This window comes from Notamacropus eugenii, chromosome 6 (assembly GCF_028372415.1).
Source record: "Notamacropus eugenii isolate mMacEug1 chromosome 6, mMacEug1.pri_v2, whole genome shotgun sequence".
NCBI classification, from domain to species: domain Eukaryota; kingdom Metazoa; phylum Chordata; class Mammalia; order Diprotodontia; family Macropodidae; genus Notamacropus; species Notamacropus eugenii.
Genome location: NC_092877.1, coordinates 247,672,750 through 247,684,946, shown reverse-complemented (window position 1 = coordinate 247,684,946; position 12,197 = coordinate 247,672,750). Strand labels below are relative to the sequence as shown.

The window sequence follows — 12,197 nt, the reverse complement described above, 5'->3', positions numbered from 1 at the left end:
AATTTGCATTTATACATATAAGAATCAAAATATCCAAAATGCAGATTTTCACATCACAAAACACAACCTGGTATTTTAAAATCACAATTCTGCTGTTATGTTTAACCTATTGGTTCCTTTGATAACTTCACAAACATTTATTAGAAACAGAGAACATGTTTGCTATGGATCAAGTGAGGATTTATTAAGATGATAGTAAATGTTTTGGGGGGGATACCGTAGGGGTAAAAGTTTTCAATGCAAGTATATTCAGAAGATTTGTTGTTCAAATAATATTTTTTCAAAATCAGTTGCAGGAATATTATAAATGTCACTGAACTGACAATCCAAAATTGCACTGTCATCAACATATACAAGATATATCCCTCGTACACCTGATACTGGACAGTGCATATTCTTTCCATTCAAATAAACATTCAATTCTACATGCTCATATGTAATACCCACTATATCTCCCTCCTGTGGAAGACTGCTGGCAGGCAACCTATTCTTCTCCTCATTGTTGTGGTAGAGGGCTCCGTCATTCCTCATTGGAAGGCTAGAAACGTCTTGGCCAAGTGGAATCTGATTCAAATTACCTTTCTGAGTTGAAACTCCAATACCCCAGATCCCTGTGGACTGGATTTTGAATTCGAAGTAGCTTTTGTTCTGATGCAAAGATGCATTGGCTAAACATTGTCCTAAATATCCTTCTTCCATTTTTGACAACGACAACATCTGTTCCCATGTGCTGTATGTCCAGCTGCACGGCTGGCATCTCCTTCAGGGGGATGTGGCCGGTCTCGGAGTCGCCACAGCAGCATAGGCAGCAGAGGGACCAAGGCGGCCATGGTAGGTGTCCGAGACCTGGGCTGCCACCCGGGCCGTGGTTCAGGGACAGACGCAGGTTCAATCTCAGGCTCAAGCTCCCCGTCAGGCTCAGGCACCAGCCACACTGCCCCCCCCTTCAATTTCTCTGAATTTTTGATCAATTTTTCAGATGGATTTGTGTTCTCATTAATAACCCAATAACAATGTATATCAAAAATTACCTCTGCCTGCCTCACTGTTACCCTTGTCCACATCATCTCATAAATTCATCACAGAATATCCACTCTATATTCTCAGATCTTCCAGAAAATTCACTTGACATCAGAAGGAAACCAGTTGAGTCTGTTTGTCTACACGTTATCCCTTGCTGTCAACATGTGGCCAGATCATGGTCTTTTGCATTCATACATGTCTATGATTCCAACCTTCCAAACTCCACTTTTTGTTATATGTTGCAAAATCTCACCTACTATCCAGGTCTCCAATACACTTTATCTTATGCTCATTTTAAATTTTTGAGGACTGAATTGCTGCCCTACAAATTCCACTTATAAACAAAACCCGTACAATATTATTGTTAATATGATTTGTTTCTGGGTGTATGGAGGCTTTTATGGAGGACTAGCACTTCTGGGACAAAGGTTTGCTGAGCCCTTCTCAGGGTTACTCATCCAACTTTGGTCTTCATCTGCCACCAACTCTCACCCTTGCTTCCAAGAAGTTGTAGCAGTGGTCAGAATTCAGTAAAATTATCTAGGTAGACAGGCTAAAACAGGTTGAGGCTAATTGACAGACTTTAAACCATTTAGTGAGTAAAGGGGTTGTCTACCCCAAGCGTATGAAGTTTCCCTGGTGAAATGGGCAAATGAGACCAATTTATTCCAATGGAACAAACACTGGAAAGTGTTTAGAGCTTGGCCAGACATCATAGGTCAGACCCAAGGTCATCAAATGTATGCTGGGTCCTCTTCAGTCAACTTGACTTTTCTTTTGCAATTGGATTTCAGTGATTCAGAAAGAGACAATGAGGCTGATAACTTAATGCAACTGTGCCTCACTTAAAACAAATTCACAACGAAGTCAAAACACCATTCTCTGATATCAGTGGTCCTGTTCAAAAACAAATTGAAAATTGACATCAGCAGTAGCAACGCTTTTTCATGAATGCATTCCAGCTTACTCTCCATTCTTTGCTTCTTATGTAATTTCTACATACAACTCATTTTCCATTTGTATTGTGTGAGTGTTACATTAAATCCAAAAGCCCTTTCCACAGAAAGTGTAGGTATTCTTATAGTAACTACAAGAATGAATGGGATCATACAATTATCACATAATAGTATTAGGAAGAGCCTGAGTATTTAACTAGCAGTTTGAAGAGTTAAGTGTCATGTCTGGAGAGATATTGAATGAAATGCAGAGTGAACAGACTAAAGAATATGTTGGCTAAGGGTCTACATTTAACTAATATCTTGTAAAGAAACTATTTAAAGATAATTCTTAAGATTTTTTTCTGCTATCCTGAGATAGATGAATTGGAGTATTTCTAGAATTGAGAAGTACAGAGTAGCTATGATGGTAAGTATGACCATGATTCTTCTCATATTGTGAATTTGTAGAGCCAATGACCTTAATACTTAAACATAAGAAAATTGGGTTTGATGATATTGATACATACATTGAGATGATAAAGTACTAAAGACAAAAGAAGTTTCTCCAGTGTGTTCAATAAATAACATTTAACCAAATGAAGTGGAGTCTCAGAGCTAGGGTAGCTAGGTTGTGTAGTGGGTAAAGCACCGGCACTGAAGTCATGAAGATCTGAATTCAAATATGGTCTCAGGCACTTATTATCTGTGTAACCACTGGCAAGTTACTTAACCCTGTATGCCCCAATTTCCTCATCTGTAAAATGAACTAGATAAGGAAATGTCAAAACACCTATAAGGTCATCAAGGGTTGGAAACAACAAATGAGTTAACAACAAACTCAGAGCTAATTGATAAATTAAGAGATTTTAAATTTTAATAACTTATTAGCAATTATGAAGGCATCCCTTAATTCTCTTAGGACATTGATGATATTAGAATGTAGACTCCTTGAGATAGTCTGTATTTTACTTATTTGAATCCCCAGAACTTAGCACAGTGTCTGGCACTGATTAGGCACTTAATAAATGTTTTTATATTCTTTTGTATAATTATGACATATGGTAATGAGTCAAATAGGAGGTTGATATATATGTATACATATGTGTGAATATATATGAAAGAGATAAGATAAATACATACACAAAATGATACATTGATCCTTCTTATGAAAAGATAGAACAAATTAAAAATATCTAGCATGTTGCTTAGATCCTCTTTAATGCACTTAAAGAAAAAGAAAAGATATGGAAGTAAGAATGAGATATAACAGAGCAAAAGAAGTACCCAAAATGATTATCCTGAAATGTATCAAGTCAAACACTGTGTATCAAAAATTATAAATCGAAGGAGCACAAATCTGGTCCTAATAATTGCATCATTCATCATGGTGGTCTGTAAGCTGCGACTTATTGTGCAAATATGAATTTAGGAATCATGTGAGTCTTTCTGATAAAAAAATCAATTGGAAATATTCAGTCATAATCTATATCTTAACACTATAGAATTCTAGTTTAATTGAATTTACTTTTTTCTACTTGAAAGGTTTTCAAATTTCTATCAAGTCTATGAAGGTATTTAAGAAGTTTGAAGAGCTTCAGAAAAAGGAGAAAAGTGAATTCAATTTCCCAGAGCCCTTTATTCTGAGTTGAGTAGTTTTAATCACAGTTGAAAGAACTATTTTTAAAGTATGTCTTTACATTTAAGCAACTTCTCTTCTACTGTGAGCTGTCAGAATGATTATTCTTGTGTGTGTAACTATAAAACTGCTGTGTCTGAAGGTTTCCTTTTTTTTAACTGCACTATGTGTTAGGTGCATATGATCAGGGATTTCTTCTGAAACTAAATCCAATTGAATAAAAATTCTAATAAGAGCAAAGATTTTATTTTTTTTTAAATAAACAGTTTGTTTCCCAGAGGTTGGCCTTTTTCTGTACTCCTCTCTCTCTCTCTCTCTCTCTCTCTCGCTCTCTCTCTCTCTCTCTCTCTCTCTCTCTCTCTCTCTCTCTCTCTCTCTCTCTCTCTCTCTCTCTCACACACACACACACACACACACACACACACCCCTTCATACTGGGTATGCAATGGAAGACCTTAGTATTTTCTGAAAATTTGACCTGTATACCACCCCAATATATGGATAATCCTTATTTTAAGAGTGCTGAACATTGAACCTAGATTAAAAGTTTTCATCGAAATGGCCTACCAAAATGGCCTACCAAGTATAGTGCTTCACAACTTAACCTAAATTGTACTAATTAAGCTAATTCTGGGACGAAATCTCTTTTAATAAAAGTTAGGACATAACAGTTAGAACATAAGTTCTCAATTATGTACTGACTTTAGTCCATGGCAATCCTTTAAGAATGTCATGACACTCACTACAATGATATAATATTTTCGTCGGGAGTTATTTTATTAGTAGACAAGACAATCTGATCACTTATGTATGCACAGAGTCAAACACAGTTAAGCACTTAATACATGCTATCTCAGGAAGATTGCTTTCATTTGACAAAGAAAGAAAAACATTACTTCCTTTGTCATTTGGTTGCTTATTGAATGTAAACAACATATATTTGTCACTCAATTTATGTAGCCATAACAGGATTTTGTCCATAGAAAAAGCACTTTGATTATCTCGTAACTACTAGAATATTTTTTTAAAAGTTTCTTAGAATAGGAAAGGAGTGTCCTCATATAATTACTTCACTTGTCATTTTAACAGTTTGTGCCCTTGCCTAGCCTTTTGAACAGATGATCACACAATTATGAAAGTGAAATTGAAAAGCATTCTTATTCCAAAAAGATACTCCCACTCAATGGAAATAATTCCATCAAAAAGAGAGGTGACTTGAGTTGGATCACTATGGTGTCTTCCCAAAACTATTTTGAGAAAATATCATGTTCATGGGCAACTTGGGGAGCCAAAAATGAAGATTTGGGAAGAAACTTGCCATAACTATGGGAATGAAAAGGACCACTGAAAATAGGTCAGTGAACTCCTATTGAACGATGTTCCCAAGAGAAAATACATATAAATGTGTTTCTCCTGTTTTTCTTCTTCAAAGAAACAAACACAATCCAACAGCAACAACAATGACAAGAACAACAAAAATCCCTTCAGTCCTGGATTAGTACAGAAAACTCTATAGCAAAATTCAACAAAACTTATTGCATAGTAAGGCATAAGGTCACTTTATTTTAATATGGAAAGTTACTGATGGATTAAATTGGCTCCATATGTTGCAACTCGTAAAGGAAAGGAGGTTGGTGTATGTTTAGATTATTTCTTCCATATTTGGTTATTTTGGGGATGAAAAGAAGCATCTGTGAAATAAAAGACAAGGACATTATGAAACTGCTCAGAGGGAGGACTAAAACTTTTAAAATCAGAAAATATTCTAAAATTCCTATGGATATATACAAGAAAGACCTCTTCTCTGATTCTGGAAACTCCTGCCACCAACATGGATTAAAATACATCTACATAAAAAGACCTCTCCTAATCCTCCAATTGTAATTATCCTTTCTCTCTGCAAATTAGTATTAATTTTCATATAGAGCCAATTCTTAACTTTTAGAGGTGGGGTTAGGGAGGAACAGGAAACAACTAGAAAGCAAAGTTCCAAGAAAATAGTTGAAATTAAAACACACACACACATTAATAAATTAAACCTATGGAAAATAGGAGGTTGGGTTCCTTCAGCTACCCCAAACTCTAGTGTTTTGCTAGAGGATGGTGAAAATACCCTTTTCTACAATACGCTACATTAGAAGAAAATAGTAATTCTGATAGTATCCACTTTTACTAACAAAGTAACCATAAAAAACATTAAAAAACGATATACAAAATAAAATTGGTAGCATACAAAATATTTTTCTTGCTAGTAATATGTAAAATTCTGGCATTTTTTTGGCTAACATCTCAAAAAAAAACAAAAAACATTGATTTCAGAAAATATCTACTTTTCATAGCACATTAAATCTATACTGCTATAAATACCATGGAGCAAATGCTGTTTTAAAAGAAAACATTTTTTTAACCTGAATCTTTCCTTTTACTTCTGTGAAATAGCTGTGTGAGGGTGTTGTACCATGTACCATACTGTTGTAAACGTCTCTAACTTGGCCACCCTCTGGAAACAAAGAGAGAGATTTCTGGAACTTCAGTTTCTGCTGTCAGTATACACTAGGACTGGTGATGTTTCAACATCACCTCCAACACTGCCTCTCATGACTGGTAGATAGACTTGGAAATCATGCAGGCTGCACCAGTGAGAAATAATCTGTCAGTGATATGTGCTTTCTGTGCCATTTGAGATCCTTAATGCTATCATAGTATGGGAACATAGCAGAGATGAGTTGACATTTAACATGAGACTGAGACTGATCGTGCAATCTGCAGCCTTGATACCTCTAGGCAAACTGTCAATTAGGCCAAACCAGCTGAAGTTTAAACAAAAGTTGACCTAAAATATTTATTTTTCTCAGTAAGTCACATCACTGATTTGCACACTTGGGCTTAAATTGCGACTTGCACATAATTGCAACACAAAATTTCAGTTTTAAGGAATAAAATGTATGTATTTAATTCACAGAGAACTCTTTTCTCTGCCACCTTGGGGTAAACAAGACCAGTGCAGTGCGTACTAGGATAGTGGCTACTCCACAAACTTGTGTGCATTGTGCCTCTTTTCTTTTCCCTTCTGCTGCACATTGCCATGAACATATGAGGTTGCCAACACAAAGATGAAAAGGAGTTATTAATGAAATCACTGGAATATTTTAAGTCAGGAAAGTTAAACACCAAATGTTGAAGACTGAATGTACATATTTTTAAATTTGCTTATTTTGCATCTCTTTGGCACAATACAAGCTCCAGGAAGGTATGGACCTATTAATTGTAACTTTGCATCCCTTGTACCTACCACAATGTTTTGAATGTACTAGAGTCATTTAAGTAAGGAGGGCTGGGCCTGGAGTCAAGAATACAATCTAAATCCAATCTCAGAAGCTTATTGACTATGTGACTCTAGACTAATTACTTAACCTCAGTTTTCCTTAGTGTCTTCAACTATTAAATAGAAAAAAATAATGACACTTACCTCCCATGGATGTTAAGAGAATCAAATAAGATAATATTTGTAAATAGTTTAGTGTTGTTCTTGACACTTAGGTACTACATAAATGCTTATTTCCATCTCTAGTAGGCACTTAATAAATGTTTGTTGAATTGAAACCAATCTGAATGAAAAAAAAGTCATAGAGACTGTCTGAAAATAAGAGTTTGAATGATATGCTCATAGTCATGAAGTTGGTATATACATTCTCTTGACAGTAAGTCAAGCATAAGCCCAACTTTGCTATGCTTCCACCAGTTAAGTAGTCTTATGTTTTTAAGTATGATTTGAGGAAACCTTTAACCAAGACACTGAAAACCTGGAGAAATAAAAATGTTTTTTGATTTTTCAACAATGAGACAGGATTACAATATCTCCTTTTTCCAAAACAAGGTTGATGTATTATTTATTTATTGGGTATGCTTGTTTCTTAATATTTAATGATCTGAATTCTACCAGTTATTAAGTGAAAGTTAGTTACATGTACATGAAAAAGTACAGTAGGTAATACACAGATAAAAATACTTTTGAGTGCTATAATAAATAATAACTGCAAGTACTTAATAAGTGGATAAACTGGTTAACATAATGGTAATTTCTAATAAATTGAATTCACTCTGTGAATCCTACCTGATGAAAAACATTTCCACTACTTCTTAGGTTCAAAAGATTTCTTTGCCATATGTATACTTGACCAAATAGACCATTGTGGGTTTGAAAGACTGGTGTATGAAAAATAAGAGCAGAGATAGTTGTATGGGACTGACAGTGGTTACTTTATCCATAGTTTAGTTTCCATATCTGCGATTATTACCTGAATTAACAGGATATATTGCAGCTTTTTCTTTTAGTGACTCTCTGAAGGGTAAGCATTCTGCATGAGCTTTGAAAATGATTGATATTAACCTTGCCATCCAAGTAAAGAATGGAGAAAATAGTTCATTGCTTCCTATCCAGCTGTCTCATGCAAGGTAATTGTCTAGGAATGGTTTAGAGGTTTGATTGGACAGTTTAGCAATGAAATTTTAATGCCCTTTAGGAGTTCAAAAAAGTTACCCATTAACAGATTAACTCAGGTACAGCCAAAATTAATTTTAAAAAAAATTTACCCAATAGAATGCGATTCGAAACATAAAATATTAAATGCAGTATTTCTGAACACTTACAAAGAAATAATTTAAACAAGAGCTATTATGAAGTAAATATATAGGCAATACGAATATATATATATATATATATATTTCAAATGTATTTTAAAAAAAACTAATATTCAGTTACATGTGGAAGTAGTTATCAAAGAAAAATACATTTCAATGATTAGGCCAAGGAAGTTATAAACATTTATAAAGACAACTCAACTGGTCATAGCCATGATATAAATAAATCTTGGCTCAATGAGGTTATGAGATCATTGGAAATGAACTGCTTTCAGATAATTTATACAAGATAGACTTCACTTGAAAAAGATTCTTTTTAATATTTTGTACAATTGTAACTTAGAAAACCTTAACAGCGTTAGAAACTAATTATTTATGATTCACTTTACATTAAAGAATATTAATGGAATGAATGAGAATATGGTTTTGATTCATCATTCACACTAATTCATGTCCATTCTTTACTGAGAATTCAATTCAAGACTTAACTCCTTTAAGAAAGTTTCCTTATTTATTATTATGCTAAATTAACCTTGTCCTTTCATTTCCTTAATTTTCTGTTTCTGTTGACCAAATTATAGCATGAAGTTTGATGTGTAACCTGTAGGGCTTGGCTATTAATATGTGTGTCAGTATATGCATACTCACACATATGCATGTATGTGGGTATATATGTGTGTATGGATATATATGTATACGTACAGATATTTAGCATATATTGTATGTTCATGTGTGGATCTAAGATAGCACAGTTGAACAAGTTCAGGGTTAATAATTCAGCAGAATTTGAAAAATTGGCTTGCCTGCACTCATAAAATTACACAGATCCTTTAATAATATTAAAGTGTCCCAAATAAAGTGGTTCATCTTTCTAATTCCAATATTTCACCTGCAATGTTATAGTGCTTCTTCATGTGAAATAGTATTCAATGATGTATTTAAAAATGAGGATAATAGAATAATTAATGCAGTGGTGCATTAGGGATATGAGCAGGCTTCAGCATACAACAATATGAATCTTCGAAAAAATGTGATAGCAGCAAATATATGTATATATATATTTGAAAAAGAAGATGGGCTACATATGTGTTGACAGAATGGGTAGTAGACAGCCAAAGTGTTCTGCTGTCATAATTGTAATGCCAAGGGAAAGTGGAGCTCACACTTTGGGAGGATCTCCTGTAATGAATTTATGTGTCAACATGGACAGAAAGTCAAGCAGGATGGCTATCTGTGGTAGGAATGAAATTCGCATAATTGGAGGGAACTTCCAAGTTACTGATATGGCCAAACTATTTGAGAATTTGAGTTGCTTCATATGAATATATCTACTTATAACTGTGTGACCCTGAGTAAACCACTTATCCTGTTCACCTCAGTTTGTTCATCTGTACAATGGGAATAATAACAGCACCTACATCTTGGGGTTGTTGTATGAATCAACTGAGATAATAATTATAGAATACTCAGTACTGTCTCTGGCATATAGTAAGAGATGTGCACATATACATATATATGTATACATACATATGTTAGCTATTATTATCCCACATTTTGCTAGTTACTTGAGGTCACATATATTTTCTACTTCTTTTGTATTTCTTAAAGTGCTAAGGGCAGCACTTGTTTTAACTGAGTATATACTTAATACATGCTTGTCAAATTAAGAAAAGAAGAAATGTGCTCTGGAGTAAACACTTGGTTATGTAAAAGTACCATTTCTTTGTAGATAAAGAGTTGAGCCCTGTGGTAACATGATATCACTAGAATTTTCATAATTATTTACATGTTAATTAAAGAGGAAGGGGAAGTAGATATTGGAACGTATTCTGCTAATAAAATAAAGATACATGTTACAAGATACATGTCATCAATACGTACTTTTTGATAGATTTGGATTTCATTGCATTTTCATTCACTTTAGGCTTCATGATATAGACTTAAAATAGTTTTCTATACTCAGGTATTTTTGTATGAACACATAAATTGATACTTAGGGGAGGGAGCTTCAGTTTTTGTTCATGTTGTAAGATTGGTGGTAGCATAGAGTGTAGATAGTGTCCATGTCCACAAATAAAACTCTATTTTTTGAAGGCAATATAATGTAAAGGAAAAAGAATTATATTTGAACCACATTTGGAACTAGAATGCTTGAGTCTGAGTCCTTACTCTGTCCCTTTCCATATAAATTCTAGTATTTCATATAATTCTATTGGCACCAGGTTTTTCTCCCATGTAATTAGAGGAATGAATACTTTTGCAAAGATATCCCTCTCACATTGTCATTGATACTCTTTGAGAATAGCAACAGTTATAATGCAGAAATCATTATGTGAAATTTAAAGTGGATATATATATGTATATATACATAATACACATTTATGTAGTTAAGAATATATGTACATATGTGTCTGTGTCTATGCTTGTGCATATTCTTTGGAGGTTAAGGATAATGATGGTGATGGTCATGGTGGTGTTGGTAGTTGTGGTTAAGCAGTTTATCTTCTTTGGGCAAAACTAGGTTGTGTGGTTTACTGGCAAAGATTCAGTTTTATTATGGGGACCGTGAACCAACATAGCACATTTATCCAAGGAGCTTCCTTGCCCAATTTATACCTGTAAGTGTTTATTTCCAGATAAATAAAAATTATCTTGGCCTAGAAATTCTATTATTAATTCCCAGGGTGAGTGGACTCAGAGAATGCCAAAGAAAATCACTTTGATTTGCAGAATATTGTGTCAGAAATTTACAGAATCATAAATATCGAGCAGGAAGAATTCTGAGAGTTCAAGTCCAGTGTCCTCATTTTATACTGAGGAAACTGAAACAAAGAAACGTTCATTTATTTACACAGCTTCTAAATGTCTGAGATAGAATTTGAACCAAGACCTTCCTATTTAAAAATCTCCTCCATACTGTCTTTATCTTAATTACAGCTTTAAAAAGAAACAAGACAACAGATTCATAATGTTTTTATTAACTGTCATCAAGAATCCTATAGAGCAGATTTTTCTAAACTGGGACTTGTTATCTTGTTATGATTTTAAATTTTACTTCTGTGTTGAAATATAATTTGTTTCCTTTGTACACCATAGTATTTTTAATATGCATCTAAAATCATCATCATTCTGAGAAGAGGAACATAGGTTTCAGCAGAGAGATGTAGATAACTGTCTGTCTCTCTCTCTCTCTCTTTAACACACACACACACACACACACACACGTCACTAAGGAACTCAGTCACAGAATGAGACTAAATTATGCTTCAATATGTTTAACAGAATTCCTAAATGACCTACTTTAGAGAATATCACAGGTTGTGGAACTTTAAGGAATAGTAGGTATCATTTAGTCTGACTGCTTCATGTCGCAGAGGAGGAGAACCACAGGTTGAATGACTTATTTCAGTCCACATAAGTAGCAAGTAGGAAGTTTAGGATAGGAACACAAAGAAGTGACTCAAAACAAAGGTACTTCATCTCCAACCCCAATCCTACTTGATTATAGAATTCAGTATACATTGTCTACTAATTCTCCATTGCTTATGTTTAATCTTATTGCTGTATGTTTCTAGCAGCGAAGATCCAAAATAATTTGTTATGGAAAACACAGTTTTTTGAACTATGGCTACAGGAAATTGCAGGCTTCTTTGAAACAGTAGGGAACACTTCTTCATGACTAATTGTAATTATTTGTAAAAGAAACTAGTTGCATTGTTAAACAAAACTTAATAGGAACCTAAGATTTGGATTTTTAATTCTAGCTCCAGAAGTTATGAAGTTTATGAATTTGACCAAGTTTTATCTTTTTCAGAGCCTTAGGTTCATTTCCACAAGTTGGACATACAATTTGCATTACCTAACACACAAGATTGTTCTGAAAATAAGATCAAATATTACATATTGCAATCTCTGATGAAAATATAATACATACCACTATATATATATTTGTGTTTATC

The 12,197-nt window shown here is 34.0% G+C and overlaps 1 pseudogene; it reads right to left on the bottom strand.

The window, feature by feature from the left end:
- Positions 1-249: 249 nt before the first annotated feature.
- Positions 250-1,064, bottom strand: LOC140512306 (SPRY domain-containing protein 7 pseudogene; annotated as a pseudogene).
- Between the last annotated feature and the right edge of the window lie 11,133 nt (positions 1,065-12,197).